The sequence below is a fragment of the Pogona vitticeps genome, chromosome 1 (genome assembly GCF_051106095.1).
Source record: "Pogona vitticeps strain Pit_001003342236 chromosome 1, PviZW2.1, whole genome shotgun sequence".
Lineage (NCBI taxonomy): Eukaryota > Metazoa > Chordata > Lepidosauria > Squamata > Agamidae > Pogona > Pogona vitticeps.
In genome coordinates this window covers 234760880-234788607 of record NC_135783.1, presented here as the reverse complement: position 1 = coordinate 234788607, position 27728 = coordinate 234760880, and the positions used below count along the sequence as shown (strand labels likewise).

The 27728-nt window shown below is 41.8% G+C and overlaps 1 protein-coding gene and 1 long non-coding RNA gene across 3 annotated transcripts in view; both read left to right on the top strand.

Moving 5' to 3' along the window:
* Positions 1 to 19901, top strand: part of LOC144583649 (uncharacterized) — a 41021-nt gene extending 21120 nt beyond the window's left edge. Inside the window, exon 2 of the long non-coding RNA XR_013537559.1 lies at positions 19474 to 19901. This is a non-coding gene — a long non-coding RNA (uncharacterized LOC144583649). The remainder of the gene's footprint in view (positions 1 to 19473) is intronic.
* GLI2 (GLI family zinc finger 2) overlaps positions 1 to 27728 on the top strand; it is a 284491-nt gene that overhangs the window by 146270 nt on the left and 110493 nt on the right. The gene's annotated exons all lie outside the window — the stretch shown is intronic.

The window sequence follows — 27728 nt, the reverse complement described above, 5'->3', positions numbered from 1 at the left end:
ACAGTGGTCCATTCTGTTGTTACCAGTTTGGCTGCTTTGATGAGCCAAGCCGGGCAAGACTCTAAGGATGAGGTGGTGGCACAACAGCATGCAAGCACCCTGTCCACCTCATTGGATGTCACGGGTTGAAAGCAAGTTAACCTCTCCAGAGAAGATGATGAACTGGACATCTCAACTCGATCTACTGTCTGTAAAAAGGGATCAAGGTCCCGGCAGATGGCCTCCACTTTAAATTTTAAAAATGTCACAAATTGGTCACAGGAAATACTAGTGGGAAGCCTATTACTGTGGCCAGTTCCAGATTATGCACTACAGTGGTGCCTCGCTTAACAATTTTAATTGGTGCCCCCAAAAAATCGCTATAGGAAAACATCGCTAAGCGAAACGCGTTTTCCCATAGAGATGCATTGAAAACTGGATAATCCGTTCCAATGGGAACGGATTGCCATCCTTAAGTGAAAATCGCCATAGGAAACATCGCTAAGCGAAACGCGGTTCCCCAATTGAAATGCATTGAAACCTATTCAATGCATTTCAATGGGGGGAAAAATACAACAAATTCAAAATGAGTCAGAACAAAGTCAAATTAGTTTAACAAAGGGTTTATTAAGTGCACTTATGATTTCAAGCATTCTAAACCTTTCTTAAACATTTTTAAACATTTAAAAGACAGCCAACACGAGGCTGTCAAAACCATCGTTAAGCGAAACAGGGGGACCCAAATTGTCATCACTATGCGAAGCAAGGTCCCAAACATTGCTATGCGAAAATCGCCCATAGGAAACATCGTTAAACAGAGCGCAAGATCGCTCCGGAAAACTAATTGTTAAGCGATTACATCATTAAATGAAGCAATCGCTGGTCACCTAGGTTCAAACAGCTGGCAGCAGAGCTAGAAGAGGGGACAGCCTTCAAACATTTGTCTGCTGTTGTTCTAAGTTTGATCGCTACTGTGCGAACACCATATCTCCCGCTGCTCGTAATTACCCGTATATTAGAAGCACCCTTGCTGGAATAGCAGGCTTCCCACTCCGTTGTAGAAAGAGGAGGGAGGGAGGAAAAACCGTGCATCTGTCCAGGAAAGGAAACGTCAGAGCCTGAGATCAGGACCAATTGCCGAACTCAGGGTTTCCAAGTTCTTCTATGTTGATGTGAGGGATAGATTGTGAGACATTCTACCTCTTTTGCCAAAACAGCTCATCTGGCATCGGGCACAGTTCAAAAGTAACAAATTACTAGTAAGGAGGCTATGTGTAACGAGTTATTTTTCTTGATAATGAGGACAAAACAAAATTACATTTCAGAAGCAGCATAATAAGTGGGAGTACCATTATTTTATTAGTGCAACAAGTAAGGTTTTCTAGGAGCTTTCAATAACTTCTAAAAGGGCATTTTAAGGTTATTTTAAAGGCTTTAGACAAACATTTTCTGAGATCCATGGCATCTCATCAATCCTAAGTGCTTTTTAAAGAGACCTTTTTTTCCTTAACAGAAGATATCTGAAGAAAGTAAACCTTCTCAATTAAAGGAAGAGGGTTTTCTTTAAAACCAACATTAGTAAAGGTAAAGGTAAAGATTCCCCTTGACAATTTTTGTCCAGTCGTGTTCGACTCTAGGGGGCGGTGCTCATCCCCGTTTCCAAGCCATAGAGCCAGCGTTTTGTCTGAAGACAATCTTCCGTGGTCACATAGCCAGTGCGACTTAGACATGGAACACTGTTACCTTCCCACCAACGTGGTCCCTATTTATCTACTCGCATTTTGCATGCTTTCGAACTGCTAGGTTGGGACAAGCGATGGGCGCTCACTCTGTCATGTGGATTCGATCTTCTGCGGTTTAGCCCGCAGCGCCACCACGTCCCTTTAAAACCAACATTAGATTGCATTAAATGATTTGGGGAAGGATTCTATGTCAAGATAATTATTGAAAAATTGTATTCCAAGGTCTCTTTACAGGGACGTAAATCAGAATCCATTCAATGCAGATTACTTTCATGTAAGCAGATGTGGCTAATAAAGGGGACAAGGCGACGTAAACACCCCTGAAATTTGGCGGTGAGGGCCTCCCCCTAAAGGGCCCATGAGACACCCTTGCAAATAAGAGTGCTCCAAACATAACAACTTAACAGACACTTTTCCAATGGACAGCTCTGATTTCTTACTTCTCTGTCCTGTGCCAGAAGTTTCTACAGTAGAAAAATCTCACCTTGGGATGATGATGTAATAGAGGTTTACCAAAGCTCTGTGTTTTGTTTTGTTTCGCTCTGCTTTCATGAAAGTTCCCTCTGATGGATGATGACATAATTGATGGACTCTCCACTTGTTCTGGCTATTAATTAAGGTCATAATGAATCTTTCAGGTTTTACTGTTGTTTGTGACAGATTAGCATAGAGGAAATGGGGAGGTGACAATCAAGTAGAAGCTAGATGACAATCAGGCAGAGGCTTTTCTGTTCTTTGATGGGTTTTCCCCTGCACAATAGCTGTTTAAATAGTGAACTGTTTTGCAAGATTGTTTACATTTTTAACTGAAAGCTAATGGTGACCTTTTATCTGGCTGTGATATTTTGTTAAAGCTTAGTTTTACAAGTTGAATATATAAATAAACCAAGTAAATAAGTGCTACTAAGTTCAATGGCCCTTACTCCCAGGTAACTGGTGAGTTCAGTCCCATGAATGTAATTGTGAGCATTTATTAGCTATTTTGTTCATTTTGGACATCTGTGTTTTATGGATAAAGGTTTTAGCCAGAGTGTTACATTTTGAGTATAAATCCTATAAAGACAGGCTGTGGATGAAAGATCTCCGACACGACTTTTGAGGACTAGGATCTTACTGGGGCACACTGCTTGCACAGTAACTCTCAACTGTGCAAGCCATTATTCTCTCACTTGTGCAACAAGCATTGAACACCTCCTTGTGCAAGGGGTTTTGTGGCCACCCTACTAATGTGGCAGGCAAGAATCTGGAAATACAAGGAGGCAAAGCATTAGAAAAAATGAGCAAAACAGTGCCATCTGCTATAGGGACTGAGCACTGTTCATGGAGCACCCAGGTTGAAACCATCACTTCTACCTTCTCCATGTTGTCTGCTGTTCAGACATTGTGGTATGCCTTCTCGTGTCCAGCCCTCAGTTGTTTTGCTTGCTTTCAAACATCTGAACTGCTGCCAGCTGCTTCTCCTCATCTCTGCCCAGCCACAAGTAGCTGCACTATCAGGGCTATTTGTCCTGAGCTAAAACTCCTAGGATTTTCCGGATCAACATGTGAAGGATCAATCCTTCAACTCTGTGTTGAAGGATTCTGGGAGCTGTAGTCCAAAAATGCTACTTCTCAAAGCTCTGAGAGATAGATAGATAGATAGATAGATAGACAGACAGACAGACAGACAGACAGACAGACAGATAGACAGATAGATAGATAGATAGATAGATAGATAGATAGATAGATAGATAGATAGATAGATAGATAGATAGATAGATAGATAGATAGATAGATAGATAGATAGATAGATAGATAGATAGATAGATAGATAGATAGATAGATAGATAGATAGATAGATAGATAGATAGATAGATAGATAGATAGATGGCAGGGCTGTGCACCATATTTGGGCCAAATGCCAACATGTCAACTGAATCAGGGATGATTGTTCATCTCTGTGGTGACCACAGAGGACAGCAAAGAATCCAGGGGCACTCATGGGCTGGACTGGTATATCAGATCCCACCCAATGTCTTGTGTTTACGGGGTTAGAAATGCTGAAATTAAAAATAAAGACACAGTGTGGTTGAAAGTGGAGAAAATAAACTGGAAATATCAATAAGAAGGAGGACACTGAATCGGCACAAAAGGGGAAAGAGACTGATAGCTTCACTTCCAGCCCCCAATGAAGCTCACTACCTCTCCTGTACAGTCCAGTTACTGATGCTTGGAGAGTCTTTATGTGAGGTCAACAAACTATAGCAAACACTCTGAATGATTTTTAAGCCTTCGGTGCAAAATGTGGGACTTTTGGCAATGTAACATATTGACTGTACTTTATCTTTTTCCCTTCTTCTTTTTAAAATATACATGATTCCCTGTTAGGACTAAGTGTGTGTGTGAGTGTGCCTGCATTCTTATGCGACTAGTTTGAAATTATTGTAGGACATTGGAGTCTGTATCTCCCCTCTAGCCCCTGGTTCCTCTTTTCTTGTCAATCTGGCAGTGATTTTTCCAGTATCTGAGCTGATAATTAGCTGTCATTTGCGTGTGTGTGTGTGTGTGTGTGTGTGTGTGTTAATGCAGATCGTGCTGTGTAACCCCCAAATCATTCTGTTTGCCCTTTTTCGTTCACAAGAAATATGTTGTTGTCTGTAGAAACAGACAAATACTGGCGTGGATAAAAGCGAGGACCAGGTTAGAGCACAGGATGGCGTAGCTCATTATCTCTGTCCTGGTTTGCATAGTGACTGGTTTGGGAGAGCAATTTGTTAATTACAGAGTAGAGGGGACAGAGAAAGAAAAAGATTGGGAGGCAACACTTTGGAGAATGAAACTGATTTTTCAGGAAGTTGATATCAGACCATCAAGATGAGTGGCTCTATCTCAAAAGTTATCATTCCATCATTGCTTCTGGCCAAGTGGTCTGCCATGTCCTTAATTGACCAACAATTTATTTAAATGGTTAAAATTCCACAAAATAATATAAACTGTATGTCGTTCATTTCACTAGACACTACAAGTGGTGCCTCGCTAGACGATGATAATCCATTCCACTGAAATCGCTGTCTAGCGAAAAGCATTTCCCCATTGGAATGAATTGAAACCTGTTGAATGCCTTCCAATGGGGAAGAATCATCGTTGTCTAGCGAAGATCGGCCATAGGAAAGCTGCTTTGCGAACCGCCGATCAGCTGTTTAAATTGCTGTCTTGCGAAGCTTAGGTCCTGAAAACACCTGTTTTGCGAGCGCGGAGGGAGCTGTCAAAATCATAGTCTAGTGAAAATCAGTTTGCAAAGCAGGGACCAAACATTGTCCGGCGAAATTCCCCCATAGGAATCACTGTTTTGCGAATCGCTATAGCGATCACAAAAAGCCAGTGTCTAGCAAAAAAAACTGTCATGCGGGGTAACTGTCTAGCGAGGCACCACTGTATATTTATTCTTGACTCAGACCAGATAGAAATTCTAGGAATGACTTGGACCTGTAGAGTTGCTATTATTTGTTATCTCACCTTTGTATTGGATCAGCTGGTTTAGATTGTCATTTGGTATTTTGGAGACTACAACTCACTGAATTCTTGGGAATTAAAATGGGGGAAAGGCACTTTTCCAAACTCAGTGGACATTACTATATATAGGGATGAAGATGGAGTTAGAACATGCCCCCTTCGTGTGAAAGCTAAAAATACCTGGTAGTTGCACCAAAAGGTGAATGCCTTAGAAATTGTAAGCATGTTTGTTGTCCCTTCATTATGCTATGTGTCAAATTCAAAATAGCACGACATCAGTGGAGTACGAAATTTTATGCTTGCATCAAAGAAAGAGGTTTCACACACTCTGAACAAACAAACTGTTGTTTGTTTTGAAATTTATTATTTCAGTAGCATTGTGTATAAATTTTAACCTCAGTGGTCTGATAGCAGATCTGGTTTGTTTAGCCAGCTTGCTCATAGACTACGCACTGTGCTGAAGCCACAGGCCTGCCCAGTACCTATGATCCAACAACAATAACACATTTTGCCACTGTTGTTGTGTGGGTTTTTTAACAGCCAAACCTAGCTTCCTTCTGAAACTGATTTTTTTTCTCCAATGAGATCCTTTCTTGTTGCAGGAAGGGTAGTGGGTCTGTCACAGTTTACTGTGACAGTAGTCGATTTTTTTCCCCTTGTGAAGTGCATTACATTTGCATGGGATTTCCTTAATCTGCCTTTACAGGAAAATGCCTACCCTTTTTTCCCAAGGGAAGAGACCTTTTGGAACTTCTATTGTTGAAGGGGACATTCTTTAAACTTGGAGATATCATTTATTATAACTCAGTGTGGGGTGGGTCAAAGGCACCATAACCCTTATCAAGGGCAAGGTCTGTTGGGATCATCAGGAGCCCTTCCTGATTACTTGCAATAGAGAGCCAATTATATGGAACACCGTTAATGTTTAATTCAAGCAGCAGTCACAGCTGTATAAATGTTTGAATAGAGACTGTGAAGGATATAATTAGTAGGCTTTTTGTTGTTCTAAAATATTGTAAGACCACTTTTTAGTTGATTTTAAATACTGACGTTTACTTTTTGCAAATTCGAGCAGCACAGAACAAAACAAATAAAATAATAAATTAAATAACAGGAAAATGATAAAGTGAATAACAAAAAGAACAATGCATGTCAAAAGGACACTGGTCTTTGGGATTTTTGCAGACTGGGATGGCGCTTTGGCTATTATTGGGTGGTACACAAATGTCATAAATAAATAAAATTTCAAGCATGTCCAACCAGTGTTCTGAAAGCCAGGCAACAAAGGCATATCTTGCGGCACCTTTTATAAAGCAAGAACCTTACAGAAATGGATTTCTGAACTTTAACTAGGAAGTTTTGCCACAGACCTGAGGCAACTGGTGGCTGTATTTCTCACTAGGAATGATTTTTTTCCCCCTTTCCCACTTAAACCTGAAAGCACTTTGGGCTTTCGGTGTCTTTTACCTCAACTGTTGTAACGCCCAAAAAGTCTTCTGTAGGAGGACTGTCTCCTAGATGAGGCAGATGATGAGCTCCTCAGAGAGGCCTCAGAGCAGCTGCATTTCCCACCTGTTCCTCTTGAGTATGTCAGGTGAGCCCAGCAGCCACCACAATTTTAAAAAAAATGAAGAGCTGTTAGACCAGCAAATATAACTTAGGTCACCCAGAAGGTCTCCGTTCTTGGCGTTGCCAGGTGGTCTTAGTAGGCCAGCTGAATTCATAAGCAATTGCTGTGTTTCTCCGATTGTCCAAATCTCAGTGCAAGCTGCACTGGACAAAGGGAAAGTTTGCTTTTATTTATGTGATGGCTTTAATGCCTAGATGCCCTTCTCCTCCTCAGCAGTGCCAGGGCTAACTATCTCGATGTGAAATCATTTGTACAGTATCTGTATTGCATACATAATCTTTGTTTAGGAGGCAATGCAAAAAAAAAATCAGAGTGTATAACAACATGTGTGTAAGGAAGGAAAAGCTGGAAATCTCTCTCAGTCTCAGACACATTGTTTTGTAATAATAAGTTAACACACTACCTTCAAATGCAGTGGAGAAAAGAGTAAGACTTATTTTCAGTATGTTAAAACAAAAAAAATCATTTTAAAAATTTGTCAGTTTTGATACATTGCAAAAAAAAAAGTAATTGTGCCTCTGCTACACTTTCCAACATAAATAACATGTTACAGTATTGCCTGTAATACTTCTTCAAAGGGGAGAATGCTGTTCCATCATCACCTATGTGGAGATATGTCCAATGCTAGTCTAGGAAGTTGTTGTTGTTGTGAAATACCTTGGGGAACAAAGAAGGTTGAAGTAGCAACAAACATCCATGGGGCCACAAGGATCCATGTGTGCAAAATCAGGATAGGGGCCTTGATCCCAGAAGACTTGCATTAGTAAGGGTGATTAATTAACTTTTTCTGATTCTGCCCTCAGAAATTAAAAAAGGAAGTGCTTGTACCATACTTAGCTCTCATTGCCTGTTAGAGTATGAAGCAGGCCTGCTAAGATTAACACAATAACCATGTAGGGTTATTGAGACTGAGGCAGTTTTCAAGGTATCTATGTCCCAGACCATGAAGGCAGTAAGGTCAGAACAAGTGCCTTGATTGGGTCCCAAAAACTTAGGCTACAGTCACACTGTCAATACGAACTATATTTAAGTATCATTTAAATCAATTTAGTGTCTGTCGTTCACTCAACACAAAGATGAAATCGATATGGGATGCAAAGTGAGATTTTTTTCAATTGGCTGGCAGGGGCTTTTTAAAATACTTCGCTTCCAAAATCAATTCAGCTCAATGTGGTTCTGTGGAAATGAGTCAAATTCCACAGTGCAGATGCTAAAGCTGGTATAAATCAGAAATAAACCAATTTGCATTCAGTGTATATGAACATAGCCACTGGTTTAAATACTATGTGACCGGAACCTGGCTTTTTTAAAATTGAACAGAAATCAATTAAAATTGCCAATGTGACTACAACCTTATTTGTAACTGACACAATGGAACAAGTATTCTTCTTCGTGGTCTCTGTGAATCACACCCTGGGTGATTCATGCCTGCACGGAGCGTGATCAGAAGATTCTAGAGCTTCTGCAGTAGCAATAAACACATTAGAATATGCCCCCCAACACCTATATAAGTACCTTGGCGCCAAGCGTCCCCTTTCAGTTGCTTTCAACCACCATGTTAAGAGCCTCATATTTCTGCTTCTGTGAGTAAAAGAGAAAGAGAGTCTGTTCTTGACTCCTTCCTGTTATCAATCTTTTGCTTTTAAATTATTAGATCAAACTCTTTATCATCAGAGATTTTTCTTTTCCCCTCGCTCAGCCTCCGGCTGCAACACCCCCCCCATCTTCATTTTTTTCTCCTCACTTATTTTCTCCTATTCATGGGCCCTTTGGGCCTGTTTAAGCACTGCGTTGTCTGTGACAATAAGACACACTAAGTGCCTTTTCTGCTTGGGAGAACAACATCAGATTTCCTCCTGTACCCATTGCAAAAATTTTAAGCGTGGAGTTCTTCGATCTCGCCTCTTGAGGCTAAAACTCTGACTTTGGGAACAATCTTTACAACCAGTTCAAATGGCCCAACCTCCACGTAAGGCCACTTCCCAAACCAAAGCAGCGGAAAAAGCTGTTGCTGAATCATTGAAACAACGTCCATCGGCTACACTAGCTCATTACGATTCTCCATCTGCATCGTCTAAGACCTCAAAGACACACAAATCGAAACCCTCCATACCGAAGTTCTCGACTTTGAAAACAACCTCTAAATGTCAGATACCAACCGAAGCTGCTCCAGCTCAGGAGCCCGTTCATTCTAAACGAGCTAAACAGTTGTCTGTCTACAACAAGACAAAACCAATGCCATTGTTATAGCCCCTTGGTGGCCAAGATGGACTTGGTTCCCAGTTCTCTGCAGTCTCTCATCAGACATCCACCATCTCCCCTGCCTACCACACCTTCTCACACAGAACAACTCCCAAGTCCTACACCCAGACTTACCTGTTCTGCACCTGGCAGTGCGGAGGATTCTCCCTTGTTAATGAATGTTCTTCATCATGCCAAAAAAACATCCACAAGGAAAGCCTACCAGTAAAAATGGAAGAAATTTCAATACTTTACCAAATCTTCCTCATCATCCTCCATCAATCCATCACTTTCCACCTTTCTCCCCTTCCTCCTGTATCTCAAATCCAAGGGCCTCTCCATCTCATCCTTGAGAGTCTACCTTTCCGCAATAATATCATACCAATCTCCAGATTATCCAGCAGCAAACTTCTTCAAACATCCAACAATGAAATGCTTTCTGAAAGGTCTCTCTCATATCTACCCTGATACAGTGGTACCTCTCAAGATGAATGCCTCGGGCAACAAAAAACTCGCAAGACCAAAGCATCTTGCGAGTTTTTTTGTGCCCCGCAAGACGAAGATATTTTCATCTTGCAAGGTACGTTTTCCCATAGGAATGCATTGAATTTTAATTAAAGCGTTCCTATGGGAATTTTTTAAAAAAAGAAGTCACTTACCAGGTAGGGAGCTGGAGAAGCACCATCGGAAGACTGGCTGGAGTCCCCTGCAATCGTGATCACCACTCTCAGAGTTCCCCTGCCAGTCCTCCGATGGTGTTTCCCCAGCTCCCTACCTGGTAAGTGACTTTTTTTTTAAAAAAAAAATCCCCATAGGAACACATTAATTAAATTTCAATGCATTCTTATGGGAAAACTCGCCTCACAAGATGAAAATTTCGCAAGATGGAAGGTCTCATGGAACGAATTGTTTTCATCTTGCAAGGCACCACTGTACTCGTCCTCCCTCTCCACAATGGTCACTAACTCTTGTTTTGAAACAAGTTACCAAAGCTCCTTTTGAGCCATTAGCTACAGCTGACTTAAGACTCCTCACCTTTAGAACAGTTTTTCTCATAGCCATCACCTCAGCTCAATGAGCTAGTGAATTGGCAGCTTTACACTATGACTACCCTTATCTACAATTTTTTCCTGATAAGGTGAAGTGATTCATGGTCATTTCCTTCCTCCTCAAAATTGTCTCTCAATTTCATCTTTCCCAGCCAATTGTATTTCCTTCATTTTTTTCCTGTTGCCTTCTTCCAACCAAGAAAAAATACTCCATACATTGGATGTCAGAAGAGCTCTTGCTTTTTATCTCCAACGTACCCTACCTTTTAGACAGTCATCTTGTCTCTCCATATGCCACCAGCTACCTACAAAAGGCCGTCAGATGACTTCCCAATTTATCTCCAGATGAGTTGCCTCTACCATTCATTTGGCTTATCAACTTGCTCAACAACCAGCCCCTAGAGTGGTTTTCCCTCACTCCACCAGGGCAGTGGCAGCCTCTACAGCCTTTCTCCGCGGCATACCTCTTCTGGACATCTGCACCTCTGCTACTTGGGCACACCTGTCCACGTTTATCCGTCATTATAGACTCAACCTCTGGCAAAAGTCTGATGCAAGATTTGGATGTGCTGTTCTAGCCTCTACTTTGGCATGACACACTGCCTCCGGGTAAGACAGCTTATTAGTCACCCAGGGTGTGATTCCCAGAGGCCATGAAGAAGAACAGGTTACCCACCTGTAATTGTAATTCTTTGAGTGGACCTCTGTGATTCACACATCCCACCCGTCCTCCCCTCTGTCATGCCATTGTTTGCTTACTATTAAGCTGTGGTTGACACAACTGAAAGGGGACACTTGGCACCAAGGTACTTATATGGGTGGGGAGGGGCATATTCTAATGTGTTTATTGCTACCGCAGAAGCTCTAAAATCTTCCAATGAGACTCCGCGCAGGCGCGAATCACCCAGGGTGTAAATCACAGAGGTGCACTTGAAGACCTACAATTGCAGGTGGGTAACCTGTCGTTCTTATGTGTCTCCAAATCCTTAAGTGGTAAAATTGTTTTATATGTCAATTGTTTTTACTTTGATTGTTGTAAGCTGCCCAGAGTAGACTAAGTCTAGATGGGCGGCATATAAGTCTAATAAATAAAATAAAAATAAATAATAAATTAAGGGAAAAGGCAGCCATTTTCTGCATTAGCCAAAGCTTTTGACTGGGATTTTCCTTGAAAATTTGAAATTAAGTTCCATCATGAAAGAAACTGGGGGAGAGGAACCTGTCTGTTTGGGAAACATATAGATGTTAATGAGGAATAGATAAACCTCTTCAGGCTGGCAGCATTTGAGTACAAGCAAGGTAGAGCATTAGTCTAACTCCCCTTTGGCATAGTTTTTTTTTTTAAGGAAGGACATGTTATATATCTGTTTTGCTCTGTGGGTACAACACATCCCAGTCATTTTCTCTGAATCTGATCAAATATACTTTTACAGATGTAACATCATGAATGTGGTTTAAACAGCAAATGTATGCTCAGACCACATCCACCACATATAACCGAAGGAACCAAGGCTTTGGGGAAGCCCCAGATGGATGTTAAAGAATTTGGGTGAATCATTAGTGGTCTATGGCTGGCCTTGGTGCCAGGCTGTGCGAGGAGAGCAAGCCTTATCAATCACAGCTCAAGATAGTGGTCCAGGGAGAGACTTTTTGTGAGGCTGAGCAAGAAGTTAGTCACAGACTGGGTACACTCAGCTCTTAAAAACTGCCTCAGTGTCTGGTTTCTGGTGAAAAGAGTGGAGTGGAGTGGCTTGCAGCAGCCTCTCAGTCCAAGAGAACAGGGAGGTTATTTTTAAAAGTCTGCCGTTGGTTGGTTTTAGTTCACAAAGAGCTGCAAGATGAAGAACTCTAAGATGCTGGGGAAACAAGCAACCACACACTCTTCAAAAGCCTAACCACTTAATTGCTTAATAGACTTCTTGCAGTCAGGCAGAGCAAACTCATTCCTCACCACAGCTTTGTCTTTCAGTGTTTGAACACAACAATGCCACAAGAGTCTGCTGGGGGGGGGGGCTAGCCGCATATTACTGTTGCTTGGCCTCTTTAGCTAGTTCAGCCGTACCTCCAAGTGCAGAATAATCTTGCTCCGTGGTTGCTCAGACATAGTCATAGCATGTGGAAGGGGAAGTCTTCCCTTGCTCACTCAGAGCTCTTAAGACCTCTTTCTACTAGGAAAGGCTTCCCATCTCCTTCAGAAACTTTCTCCTCATCATCCCTGCTGTCATGGAAAGAGTTTATGCTATGTGGAGCTTACAGTGAACATTCCTCAGAAGTATCAGCTGCTTCTAAACACTGCAGACATGCTGCTGACCACAGCAGGTTAGAGGGAGCATATTCCTGTTGTGGCAATCTCAGAAGTTATTGATCCACTTCCAGGTACAGCTCAAGTGCTGGTGATGAACTATTATAGAACCTTATATGATTTGTTTCCAAAGCATATCTTCCTCTGTGATATAGTTTCAGAAGAGGTGGCTGTGAGAAAATGGCTTAAGCCATCTTCTGTTAAGTCTATGAGCTTCTCTGGGTTTTATAATTTCCAAGGAAGACATGAGAAAGGATTTTTTTCAGTACTTGGCCTCAAACAGTGGAACTCCCTGTATAGGAGGCTACACTAGCCACATTGCTTCTCCTCTTCACATAGGTAACTGGATAGCATTAGATTATATTTTACACCTCCCCACAGCCATTAAAATGGGCAAAAATGGATAAATGCTTTCTTTTCTTTTCTTTAAAAGAAATCTCAAATTTCTAAGTCCTTGATGTTTTTAATTACAGTACTAAGAAGGGAAATTAAGGATTCCAAATACTTAGCCTTGTTAACTTGATTTCTTGCAGAGGATGCTAAGATTTTACATATGGATTTTGCCGCTCTTCTACATACAGCAGTGTGTCATGATACAGCAAAGCATTCAATGCTACAGATCTTTCTTTGAATGCATGGTATAAATGAGTGTGAGATTTTGCTTACTGGAAACATTAACAGAAGTAAGAAATGCAAATAACAATACAGATTTTTAATAATTTTATCTCAGCTTGACTTCCATTCATTACTAATGTCTAGTCCTATGAGAATAAGGTAATGAACCCTCCAAGTACATATGGGAATATCTGGAATAATATTCTGGGGCTCTGTGTAACCCATGTGACATATTTATTTATTCATTCATTCATTCTATTTGTACCCCGTCTATCTGGTCAAAACGACCACGCTTACTTTTGAGTGCATTGCTTTATTGAGGTATATTTAAAATGTTAATAATGTTTTTTTTTAATTTAGAAAACTTTCTGACACTAGCATTAATTCTCTTCCACCACTCCTGCCCAAGTAACTTACTACAGTACAAATAACTACATTACAGAAAACACTGGCAGTGACCTCATACCGTGATACTTTATGGTAGGCAACAGAGGCAGCTAAGGTATGCACCTTAAATCTTAACCTTACTTATACTCTCAACCCTGATGCAGAATAATGGTCATGATTCTGGTTACCCTAGATCTTGGCATACCAGTGAGAAAACATATGAGAGAACTTTTGTCATGCTGATTACACTGAAGTGATAGGGGGGAAAATGCATCTTTTCAAGATCCAACTTGCCTTCTTCCTTAAGAAGGTGCTCTTAAGTACCTAGGCTCATATGGCACCAACAAAAGATTAGAAACCATCTGAAAAAGGATAACACTCCTGAATCACATACTGTAGAAGATGACTTAAGCAATTTTCTCACGGGAACAGAAATAGCCTTTTAAGTCTCATAATAACAATGAACTACAAACAAGAACTTACCTGTGATTAGTTTCTTTTTTACAATGGTGAAGATGTAACAAAGTTACATTGTGATGATAAGTTACTTATGGGTAATATTCTTTTTGTGCTGTATCTAGCTGGTAGTTTTAGTTTCCTTCTCTAAGCATGGAGGTGGGACAGGGATACGGGCCGGCAAAGGCTTTTGTTGTTGTTGTTGTTGTTGTTGTTGTTGTTGTTGTTGTTGTTGTGGATCATCATTAACACAGAATCATAGACTTCAAGACTTGGAAAGAACCCCAGGATTCATACAGGCCAACCCTCTTTTCAGATAGCACGACGACAGCAGCCTTAACAGATGGCCATTTAAAAAGTCTCCAGTCAACAAGAACCTGCCATGTTCCAAGGCATCCCATTCCACGGTTAAATAGTTCTTCCTAGCCATGGGCTATTTGTGTGTGTGTTTCTTTTTTTAAACTCCAATTCCCAGACCCACACCTAAACTGTCTTCATCTGAAGAAAGCCTGGGCTGGAAGGCTTCCTGGCACAAAACAGGCTGAATCCTTCCCTAGGTGCTCATTAGAAAAAGAAATATTAGGCAACTTCCTTTCCTCCAGGTGGCCACAATTTAGGTGTGAGTCTGGCAGGTAGAACTCCCCTAGAATGGAGAATTCTGGGTTTTGCAGTTAAAAAAAAAATATTTTTTAAAGAAATGGCATTTGTTTTGGGAACACTTTGTTGATCTTGCCAATAGGCTTGTAGCATTGAGATTTCTTTTAAAGTAATTGAAAGTTATTTTTGAACTGCAAGTAAAGAATGAAAAAAGTTAATTTCAATAAGTTACGATTATAACAATGTAAGTAAAGAAAGTTAAGAAATAAGTTTTCCTCTTGATTGCTGGAACAATTAGGGCTTTTATGACTGGAGTGTAGTGGGGCAGCAAGGATGGCTATTTTTAAAATTTTAAATTCTATCTTTTAAAATAGGTTTCAATTTGTATAGCAGAGGGCAGTGAGACTCTTTGCAGACTTAACGGGTTATTTGGATTATCAGCTGCAGGCCTGTAGACTGCTCATAGAAGTGTCTAGCTGTGAGCCCTGGTAACGGCTGTTACATACAGCACTGATGTTACCTGTCTGTCATGGGTTTGGAGGGAAAGTTCCATCCTATGGGGAGTGGAAGGCGGGACATCAGGAGGAGGGGCTGTACTGTATATATGTGTGGAGCGTGTGTGGAGAAGTTGAGAAGACGAAGCAGCAGCTGGGAAGAAGAAGCTGGTGTGGGAGTCTGTGTGTCAGACAGGGTACTACTGTGTGTCAGTCAGTACCAACCTGATAGGTTCAGGTGTCTGTATGGTTAGCCAGAACTGATAGGTTCAGGGTCTGTGCTTCAAGTTAAGTGTTCTGTGTGAACCAAACTGTGTGCATGTATGAATGAGACTAAGCCACGTTACTATATCTTATTCACCTGATCATTTTATTTTCCCTGTGTGTTGTTCTAAATAAACCTTATTCTTTTATTTTGTTGAAAATCCATCCCTGGTCTGTGTGACTTCTTATAGGGAATGGTTGGTGGCAGCTTAGTTAACGTGTGGCAGATCCCAGTAGGTCTGGGTTTGTCACATTGATTGGTGTCCAGCGTGTGGGATACGACTGGTCCAGTTGTCCAGCGGTCCAGCAAAGCCTTGGCAAGTGTGCCCAGAGCAAGGGGGGTCTAGTCAGGGACAATCTGAGAGCGCGTAGGTAATCTTCTAGGCTTACCTCACGGGGGGGTAAGCTAGTAGAAGAACGTGTAACCTCAGATTGGGGGCTAGATTAGGGAGCTCTGAGGCAGCCTGTTTTGGCGGGAAAACGCTGAGGCAAAACTGTAAAGTAGAAGTGATTTAGCCTGCCTGCTGCGAGGCCCAGCAGAGGGGGGTAGACTCTGACTCGCAACTGTTGCAAGTTAGTGCTGAAGGACAGCAGCAATCTATAGAGAAAGCTGGTTCTGAGGCAAAAGAAAAAAAAAGTGGTCGCTTTATTTTGAGGCTTGACTTTTGAAAGCAGCCTGTTCTGGGGGGGGGGATTATGCCCTTGACTCGAAGCCAAATGGCAGAAATGGGTGAAGTGAAAGACCCCCAGGTTGACCAAGGTTCTGAGGATGAATTTGGCTCAGTGCAGGGTGACAGCACAGGAGAGCAGAACCCAGAACTCAGAAAAATGCTCCTAGCCCAACAGCATGAACTGAGGATGAGGGAATTAGACTTAAGAGAAAGATCTGAAATCAGTCAGGCAGAGGCAGATGCCAAGAAAAGGGGAATGGCCATGAGGATGAAAGAGATGGAACTGGAACACAGAATGAGAATGGCACAATTAAAATTAACATTCCTAAATAAGAAAAATAACAATTTATCAGCTGAAGAAATTTCGGAAAGAGAAAAGTATGAGGCTCAGGTCAGACAAAGTGAGCAAGATTTTGAAAAATATAATCAGCAAAAAGACATTAAGTTAAAAGAAATCAGAGATAAGACTGAAGAAAAAGTAAAAGAGATAAAAGCTAGGGCTGAGGAAGAAAGTTTACAGATCAGGGCTGAGTTTGAGGCTAAGCAAAAGGAGCTAGAAAAGAAACCAAAAGAAGGCACACAGGTTAAGGCACAACGTCAAAACCTGAATTATTCTGAAGAAAACATGAGGGAAACATGGGACCCTAAGTACTCCAAAGGGTTAGTTCAGGGCCCGCCAAAAATGGGCGGCCATTCTGGTGATAAAACTTCTGGGCAGAGCCAGTCCAGGAACCAGATTTTGGAGGGAAAACCAAAATCAGAGGAGAAAGACTCCAAGTACAGCAGAAAATGTTATTTCTGTCAGGGAAAGGGCCATCTAATCTCAGAGTGTGAGAAATTAAAGCAACTAAAAGGAATTGTGCCTCAGGATTCGAGTGGAACCAAGCCAAAAGCTGTGTTCTGTGTCCAGAAAGAGCAAGGCTCATTGTCACTGAGGGAGCCTGTTGCCATGGCTACTCAATCTGGAACAGTTACATCTGCTGATCAGGCTGAGGAAAATGGTCCTCTTGTGGAGGTCAAGCGATGCTTGCTCGTGAGAACAGATTCTCAGTTGTTTGAAACAGCAGGGGTGGACGTAGGAATACTTGGCCATCAGTATCGGGGGCTGCGGGACACTTGTTCTCAGGTGACCCTGTGCCATCCAGATATTATTCCTAGGGAATATGTAATCCCAAATGAGAGCATGAAGGTGGCAGGGATTGAGGGGCAGGTGATCTCACTGCCAGTAGCAGAGGTACCTGTGAACTTTCAAGGCTGGAGGGGAGTTTGGCGGCTAGCGATTTCATCGACTCTGCCAGCAGCCGTGCTCGTGGGAAATGACCTGGCTGAACATGTGAAACGGGTGCTAGTGATTACACGTTCACAAGCCACCACGGGGACAGTTCAGGGGGGTAATGATGAGCCAGAGACGGAAGCAGAGGGGAGTTCCGAAGCTGTGGTGGAAACCTTAACCACAGACAGCCGATTTGGCCAAGAGCAAAAGGCAGACGCCACTCTCCAAAAGTGTTTTGAACAGGTGACTGACGCCCAGCTAACACCTGAAACCCCAGTGAGATTTCTAGAGAAAAAGGGGATTTTGTATAGAGAGACCCTGAGGAATATCTCAAAAGGGGGAGATGGGATCCGAAGTCAGCTAGTGGTACCTGAAAAGTATCGCCCCATGATCTTACAAAGGGGGCACTCTGACATGTTTGCTGCGCACTTAGGGGTGAACAAAACACAGCAGAGAATCACACAGAATTTTTACTGGCCTGACATAGGGAAGCAGATCAGGGAGTTCTGTAAAAAATGTGATGTGTGTCAGCGGCAGGGGAATAATCGTGACAGGACCAAAGCAAAGTTGTGCCCTTTGCCTGTGATTGACACTCCGTTCAAATGCATAGGGGTGGATATTGTGGGACCTTTGCCCAAGGCCACAAAGAGGGGGAACAGGTTCATTCTCACCATTGTGGACCATGCCACGAGGTACCCTGAAGCCATTCCCTTGACTAACATTGAAACTAACACGGTGGCAGATGCCTTGGTGGGGTATATGTCCAGGATGGGATTTGCCTCAGAAATAATCACAGATTTGGGCGCATCGTTCACATCGAAGCTCATGAAACGGTTATGGCAAATCTGTGGAATTAAGCACAAGGAAACCACTGCCTATCACCCTGAAAGTAATGGGTTAACTGAGAAGTTCAATGGGACTCTAATGCGCATGATTAGGGCTTACTTGGCAGAGAATCCAGACAATTGGGACCAGAAGCTGCAATCCCTTTTGTTTGCTTATCGATCAGTGCCACAAGCCAGTACCGGGTTCAGTCCGTTTGAACTTTTATTTGGGAGAAGGGTGAAAGGGCCCCTTGATTTGATCAAACAAAATTGGGAGCAGATCACCCAGGATGACCCACAAGATGTTGTGACATACATAGACACCTTGATGAATGACCTAAAGAGAAACCTAGAACTGGCAGCAGAGACCCTGCAAGCTCAAAAGGTCAGAAAGAAAGCTTGGGATGACCAGGAAGGCAGGGAGAGGCGCTTTAATCCAGGGGAGGAAGTGCTTTGGCCTAGGCTCTGCAAAGAGGGCAAACTGCAGCTGGGTAGCCCAGAAATGGAATGCTTGGGTCACATAGTAGGGGGAGGAGTGATAAAACCCCTAGAGGCCAAGATAGAAGCAGTTCGTGATTGGCCCAGACCCAACACCAAGAAAAAAGTCAAATCATTTATTGGGTTGGTGGGCTACTACAGAAAGTTCATCCCGAGGTTTAGCGAGATTGCGGCTCCGCTGACCGATCTGACGAGGAAGAAGGCTGATGACCGCATCCCGTGGACCAGCGACTGTGAGGAGGCGTTCCAGAGGTTGAAGCAGGCGCTCATCAACTATCCAGTGCTGCGTGCTCCAGACTTCGACCGGGAGTTCATCATCTACACCGATGCGTCTAACAGCGGGGTAGGAGCAGTTCTTTGCCAGGAGGATGAGAATGGTGACCAGCATCCAGTGTCCTACCTGAGTAGGAAACTCCAGAAAGGTGAGAGACATTTGGCAACCGTGGAGAAGGAGTGTCTGGCCATAGTCTACGCGATCCAGAAGGCCAAGCCTTACATCTGGGGAAGACATTTTACTCTGTGCACTGACCATTCACCACTGCAATGGTTAAAGACAATGAAAACCCACAATAGCAAACTTATGAGGTGGGCTTTAAACCTGCAAGACTATGACTTTGAAGTGAAGGTGGTCAGAGGGTCAGTGAACTGTGTTGCTGACGCCTTGTCAAGAAGACCTGAAGAATGAAGACGGCGAAAGAAACATGGACTATGTATATATGTTGGTGACCAAAGGTTAAATGTACCTGGTTTTTTTGAATTTGGTTTGTATGAATAAAGGTAACTTGATGTAATGTATATGGTAAATGTTTAAATGCCTAATTGATATGGTTAACTTAGAATGTAAGTATAAGTAAGTATGATATTGTATGTATAACTGTTGTTGTGTGTTTTATCCAGGTTGTTTTTTGGGAAAAAGCACCTTAGCTTTCCCCCTACAAAACAACTTATAAAGAGGGGAGGTGTTACATACAGCACTGATGTTACCTGTCTGTCATGGGTTTGGAGGGAAAGTTCCATCCTATGGGGAGTGGAAGGCGGGACATCAGGAGGAGGGGCTGTACTGTATATATGTGTGGAGCGTGTGTGGAGAAGTTGAGAAGACGAAGCAGCAGCTGGGAAGAAGAAGCTGGTGTGGGAGTCTGTGTGTCAGACAGGGTACTACTGTGTGTCAGTCAGTACCAACCTGATAGGTTCAGGTGTCTGTATGGTTAGCCAGAACTGATAGGTTCAGGGTCTGTGCTTCAAGTTAAGTGTTCTGTGTGAACCAAACTGTGTGCATGTATGAATGAGACTAAGCCACGTTACTATATCTTATTCACCTGATCATTTTATTTTCCCTGTGTGTTGTTCTAAATAAACCTTATTCTTTTATTTTGTTGAAAATCCATCCCTGGTCTGTGTGACTTCTTATAGGGAATGGTTGGTGGCAGCTTAGTTAACGTGTGGCAGATCCCAGTAGGTCTGGGTTTGTCACAGGCTTCAGTTGGATTAGCATTTTTCCATCTTTGAATCTACAGAGGTAAGAGGCAATTAATAGAGTGTTTGTATGTCTATTGCACTTGCCAAATTTTGGTGCACTAAAAAGCCAGAAGTAAGAGGAGGGGCTTATCCTGCCATCTGGGACAAGGCAGGGAGAGGAGCATCATCAGCATTGTGATTCTTGAAACTTTCTTGTTGCACAAGCTCTGGCAACAATGGCATGGAATGTGAACCCTAGGAGAATAGTGGCAACTATAGCAGTAGCAGCTGCAGGGGGAAAAATGTGTTCCCTCTCCCCAGTTCTTGGCTGCTGTGTTAGATGGCTGATGGTTCAATTTTCTCTGTATTTTGGGTCCATTTACCCGGATTCCCCTCATGCCTATTTCTACAACCGATTGGCCCAGAAGCAGTTCTGGAAGCTCCCTACTTTTGCCTGCTGTGCATCTGTGACATCACATGGACCCACTCCTTGGTCTTAGCTTTTGGTCCCAAATCTCAGGGAATGAGTTACCACTGACTGCCAACTACTGTATACCTATACCATTTGAGGGTAACAAACCTGTAAGGATTTTAAAATTCTTAACTTTTGCTCATGACTTTTTTTTTTTGACAAAAAAAGGCTTTCTTGGAGCATTGTGTAGGGTTTTTTTTTTACAAATAGTATAATTTCAGTCTTTTAGCTGTCCCCTCCCCCCAAAAAATAAGAAAAGAGCAATACGCAAGGAAACAAGTAGTGTAAAAACTCAGTTTTAATAATTATAGTGTTAGTAGTAACATGTTACTCACAAAACGTTATGTAGCCAAACAATTTTTTAAATAAATTTTCCAAGCTCTATCCTATGTCTCCTTTCACTTAATAGTTTAGCATGCAGATTCTTCTTCCACATTGCACATACATGCTTAACCAAAAGGAAATGTATGAGCATGTGTTATGGAGTCTGGTGATTCAGAACACAATAAACTGAATTTGCATTACCGTATTAGAATCAAAGTTTGGCGTAAATCAGCATGGAGTACCCTGCTTGCCTTGAGATTGCATTGAGGAAGCTATAACGGTTGCTTGTAGTCCAGTTTTAGTGTGTAGGGTTCCCAGATTCTCCTGCTGGTTTCTCCTGTTTATTTAGAAGTAAAGTCATTGTCATGAAATACAATTGCTATTCTTATAAAAATGTAAAGTGCCCATACCTAGCAGGAATATTACTGCATATCCAAGCAAACAGACATATTCCCGCTTCTATTAGGCCAGCTTCGGAACATTTTAGGATCTAAGCTGTTTTAGGGACAGTTGCAGAGCTGATAGGCAGAAGTCTCCATGCAGTGTAAGCATTATTTGTCCCTTCAAAGAAGATCCTAAGCCTGTGTCTGATGCATATGAATGTAGGACTTGGCAAAATAAATAAACCAGCACCAAGTTACAAGTATCCACAGTGACCTAAGTAATGATTTGCAGCTGTTGTGTTAGATAATTAGTTGGGTTTTACCTGGATTTATCGGATATTCAATGAGTTTTATGTGGATTCCAACATCCTGCCTAGTCCTCTGTTTTTAGAAGTGTTGTTCAAGTTTCCCATTTCGGAGGAAGCAAGTGGAATCCTGTGAAAACTTCCAGATGAGTTTCTCTACCTGTCTGTCTTTGTAGAGGAAGAATCAGCAAAGGACAGTCAAGACAGGCAGAGGTGTCTCTTGCAGAAAGAGGTGGCTGTTTGAGCTGTGGGCTCAGTTGTAAAAAAGACTAAGAATGAATCACACACTCAACATCATTACAAAGTGGTGACTAGAATAGGTAATTCTTCTAACACCGTTCAGACCTCATAGATAAAATAGCACCCTACATCATCTCAAACACAATTCCTTTCAACCAAAACATTTTATTCACTCAAGCCTGTCCTACCAACTTGGCTAAATCACACAGCTGAGTCTTTCCTGGATGAGATTATGGTTCTGTCTTCTTAGTAAACTTCACTAGAAACTTCTTGCATCAAGAAAACTCACACATCATGAGGACTGGTTTTAGGCTACTTTGATGTGCTACTTCTCTACAAGCTTTTCTCTCTGTAGGTATCAATGTTAATGTATGGAAATGTTCAAAATATTTTCTTAACTGTAATTTGATAATAATATTGATAGGAAAGGATTTTAGAAAATTGATTTTGCCGAATATGCCACTTGCCTATCAACAATGAATCATTAAAAGATCCCCTCAAGTGGTGATAATATTTTTGCCAAGTGTATGGCATTTTAGTAAACACCACAATGTTTTCTTCTACTATTTAGTGTTCAGTAGTCATACATCTCTCTTCATAATTAACCTTGATAATGAATGTAAACCACAGTGTTAAAAAAACAGTAATATTGCAATCATTTTTGTTTTCAAACGTGAGCCTGCATGATGGGAGGGAGATCTCAGATGATCTATGACAAGATTTCTCAGGCACCCATTCATTCATCAGTAAAAGACTTAAAGATAATAAACTTTTTTTGGGTTGTTCTTTAAGGCAATTACTTAATCTCAGCAAACTCCTGTGTTAAGCACGGCTATTAGCCAAGCAGGCCATTAATCAACGCCCAACCAGGTGGGTGATTATTCTGAACTGCAATCACTCTTCGGGACCTTCTGAGGACCCCTCACAGTCTTAAGCACCCTAATTGCACAGGCAGCATGCTAACAACCCGCACTTTGCATGAGCAGCAAGGAGGATGTGCTGTAAAATGCACCAGGCCCATTTTTAATACCAGTCAGAACATTTACGTACCAAGGCAGGATGATACATGGAGGTTATTAGCTAGCACCAGAACCACAGCTGGGTACAGCTGATAACTCCCTTTGCTCTGCTATTCCAAGACCATGCCGAACTGTCTTGGAATTGTTATAAAATGGCCACCTCTCCCATTCTTATTGCATGCTTATGCCTTCTGGGTATCATGGTGGTGAGGGACAATATGGTCTTTATGATGTAGTTTCAATAACATGAAATGATTTCTCTTTGTGGCATTCTGCCAGACAATTTCATGAGCACTATTGTACAGCAATACATACAGGAAGACGGTGTGGTAAATTGGGGAAATTAGTTATCAACCTAAATTATATCTACCCATAAGTTAGTGATGAGCAACCTTGATGGGCCCCGGGCCAGTTTTCTGGTCACAGGATCATCCATGAAAGCCACCAGAAATGCCCAGAAGTCTACTTTTGGTTCTGAAAAACAGGAATTTCCTCCAAGAAGCGCAAGCAGGTATACAGGATCCTCCTCGTCCATTTTTATCCATGCAAAAACCCTGTGAGGTACGTGAAGCTGAAAAAGAATGACAGGCTCAGGATTACACAGTGAGCTTCATATCAGATCAGAAGATATGAAGATAGTTTTCTCCCGACCTAGTCCACCACTCTAACCAGTATACTACTCTGGAAGGCACATTTTCTATGATATATTCAGCTTGAAAAGTATTCCCCCAGGCTAAAGCACAGCAAATAAGTTTGTTTTGTTTTTCTTTATGTCTATAATATATAGCCCAGGTCTAGTAAAGATACCAAAACAAACTGAAATCAAAGTTTCTGCTATAGACATTGGCCTTCATACTTCGTTTTACAGAAGAAACCTTTCATGTTTTCTTTAGTTGCGAGGGGGGGAATGAGAGAGAGAGAAAAAGAGAAAACAGACTTGAAATTTTACCTTGCTTGAAGTTGTACCATTGACCTAAAGTGTGTGAATGCCTTCATAGATTCACTTGTGGTAATGAGTGAGAAGCCTTCATAAATCTGAAGAACAAGGAACTCAACAGAGTGACTTTTAATTCAAGAAGCCAAAACACCATATTTATAATCAATTAATAAAGTAGTAGTATAAGAACAGCAAAGTTTGTCAAATACAGTATAGTGAAGCTGAGTTTGTAGTTGCAATGCTTAAAGAGAAAAAAAGAAAAATGATATATAAATCCTTGTAAAGATATACAGATTTATATGCATATATCAGTCAATAAGCATATGAAATGTGTGTTTGTATATGTGTACACACACACACACAGACACAAACACACAAATGTGTATATATGTACACATGTTTATGTACACACATATTCAAGACGGTGCCTTGTAAGCTTCCAGAAAAGTTATTGATCAAAGAATACTTTATAGTAATCCATTCCAAGGGATCTCTATATTTTATTTCACTTCAGATTGTTTTCAGTTCTCATCAAACACTGGAGTGACGTCTTAGCTTAAAAGAGCTATAACACCTTAGCTTTGACAGTACCCAATGCGGAGCTTTAAAAAGTTACTTTTTGACTGTGACTCCCAGAATTGGAGAATTGACATGCTGACTGGTTATTTTCATTCAAAATGACAACTATTTGAAGTGCTGGATAATTATTGTACAGAAATTACCACAAATGACTTTGACACTGAGCATTTTATATCCAGGACTTATGCCCAAGAAAAACCAAGGAGCATGAGGAGGAATGTGTCACATATGTTCATAATTCTGTCAAGGACCTTATAGAGTCAATATGAGGTCCCCTGAAATTCATTGTTGCATTGTTTTTCTTAAAACACACACACACACACAAAATCCCCACAAAAAACTGCCTAGGAAACAACATTTCAAAATGTTTAAATGTTTGGTGAAATTTCAAAAGCTGTCAAGAGTCTGAAATGGTTTTCTGAAATCAGAAGTAAGTTCTGGATCTCTCACAGCATCTCCAGACAAAAACACAGACTTGAAAGACACTGCGGTTCATATGGTCTGTTGTTGTTGTTGTTTAGTGGTTAAGTCGTGTCTGATTCTTTATGACCCCATGGACCGGAGCACGCCAGGCCCTCCTGTCTTCCACTGCCTCCCGGAGTTGGGCCAAAGTCATGTTGGTAGCTTCAATGACACAGTCCATCCATCTCATCCTCGGTCGTCCCCTTCTCCTCTTGCCTTCACACCTTCCCAACATCAGGGTCTTTTCCAAGAAGTCTTCTCTTCTCATCAGAAGTATTTGATCCTCAGCTTCAGGATCTGTCCTTCGAGTGAGCATTCAGGGTTGATTTCCTTCAGAACAGATAGGTTTGATCTCCTTGCAGTCCAGGGGACTCTCAAGAGTCTCCTCTAGCACCACAATTCAAAAGCATCAATTCTTTGGCAGTCAGCCTTCTTTATGGCCCAGCTCTCACTTCCATACGTTGCTACTGGAAAAACCATAGCTTTGACTATGTGGACCTTTGTCAGCAAGGTAATGTTTCTGCTATTTAAGATGCTGTCTAGGTCAGGAATCCTCAAACTTTTTTCACCCCATGGACTGGCTGGGGAAGGCGGGGCACCCCCACATCCTGTATTTGCTCATCTGCTTTTTCCTGGCTAAATACAGAATTTTACATTTATCTGTGTTGAAACTCATTTTGTTTGTTTTGGCTCCATTCTCCAATCTGTTAGGGTCATCTTGAATCATGATTCTGTGTTCTGGAGGATTAAATATCCCTCCCAGTTTTATGTCTTCTGCAAATCTGATGATCCTACTCTTTTGTCCAAATCATGAAATGCTGAACAACACCTAGTCCAAGACAGAACCTTGTGGCACCCCACTTGTCATTTCTCTCCAGGATGATGAGAAAGCATTGGAGAGTACTCTTTGACTATAGGCCCTCAACCAGCCATAAAATTGTGTAGCAATAGCTTCATCTAGCCCACATTTTACCATATTGTCTACAAGAATATCACGGGGGAACAAGAAGCCCTTTTGTATTTGCTGCACTATTTAGTCCCCGTAAAACTTGAAATGCACAATAATATCACAAACCTGGACAAGGATTGGGCTGTAATGTCTTCAAAGAGGCACAGGGCAAGGTGAGCACTAATCTGTGAGCTCTTATTCAGGCATGGACCAGGTTGGGGTGGGGGGGAAGGATATCTCTAACATATATAATGGCAGAGGATAAAAGTTGCTTGACTGCTAGAACACAAGTTTCAGTCTGATTGTGGATCACATCTAGAGTACTGGATCCCATTGAACCCACTGAATAAATCACTCTATGGTGAATCAATACTTTAGTAAATCCTGTTTATTCATGGCTCTGCTGTAGTTGGGAGTAGAAAGTGGTTTCACAGACTTTTAAACAAGCTCTTACTCAGTTATTTAATCCAAACTTTTCTCCATCTATGTTCCAGCCATTTCTCTTAGAACTTCATATTATAGATGCCTGGATCCACAGTGTAGTAAGAGGATGCTTAGCTGCAAAAGTTTGTATATGAATCTTTCATGTCCAGCCTCATATCTATGCAGAAGGCAGCATCCACTTGAGTCACCAGATGCTGAGAATGGCAGGCCAGCAGCCAAGCCCTGGGGTACATTTCTTTGGGTGCTGTGCAACCTATTTTTCACCCCCTAAACTAGATTGCTATCCTCACATGTTGTGGAGAACACTTATTTCATCAGAAGTGTTGAAGCAAGATCCAGTTATCACTCTCATCCACTTATCTGCGTAGAATTAGCAGGGTCGAGGAGGGGGAGGGACATTTTGTCCTTCACATCAGGCAGCAAAATACCATGAGCCATCCCTGACTCTTACTTTTCCATGGGAAATAGCTCCAGTGACAAGCTGTAGAACCTAATTGATGAGGCTCCACTCCATCTGTTGGGATTCCACTCCATTACAGTTTCTTATCTAGCAACCTATGTACATTTTGTCTGTGTTACCGATGGCCCTGCAAAGCCATTCGGATTCTTTTCTCTGCCAAAGACACACTGACAAATGTCTTCTACTGGCCAAAACTAGATTTTGCAAAGAAGGTTTGAAATCTTGCCCTCAAAGTGGGTGAGCCAGTCATGGTAATGAGTGAAATTTCTACACACCTTTATTCCCAAAGTTGTACTTGGCTCTAGGACATCTTTGCGAGAATGTGTTCTTTGGCGACTGATGTTTCTCCACTGTAAAAGTCATGCTAGATCCTTTAATAAGCAGATCATTGATTTCAATGCTAGTCACACCAGAGGAAGAATAAGAGGGGGATTGTGGCACAGCCTGTCAGAAGAGGCTCCTCGTAAGATGCAGACAAGGGTGAGCCTCTGCTTTGAATCGTTCATGCAGCTCATATTGCAAATGGATTCCAGGAATGCATCTTTCTACCATGAAGAGCACTTGGGCATGAAATCCCAGGACCCTTTCCCAGAGTTAAATTCTGGTGAGATTCCCCCCCCCCCACTGGCACCACTAACAAAAAAAAAATCTGTCACAGTTGCCTCATACAAGAAATGTGTACTCCTGATGTGGAACCTGTTAACACAAGCTAATTTCTACCATGAAACTGTGACTTCAAAAATAATCTTGGTTGAAAGCCTGTTGCACCTCACCACATACACACAGGGGACTACGTCCTTAGCACTGCTTAAAGGCACTTCCACGATTCATGTGACTCCTAAACAATGCAATAAAGTTGCATGTACCCCGAAACTGCCAAAGGAAGCCTTTAATCGGTAGTGGTTTAACACTGCCACTGCTGCCACAGTTTGTGGATCTGGTGGCTTCATAGTAACTTAAATCAGCCTTGTGACTTCTGAGGGTTTAGATGTTTGACTAATGCTTTAGGAAAAATATTCATAGAAGTACCTCATTATGTATGTGTCTTGAACACATAAAGCTGACTTTAAAAGAGTTAGAGAACTGGTCTATCGAGCTCAGAACTGTCTCCTTTGCAGGGTTTAGAAAGTTACATTTTTGAACTAGAGTCCAACACAGTACTTGGGGTTCTCCAACACTGGA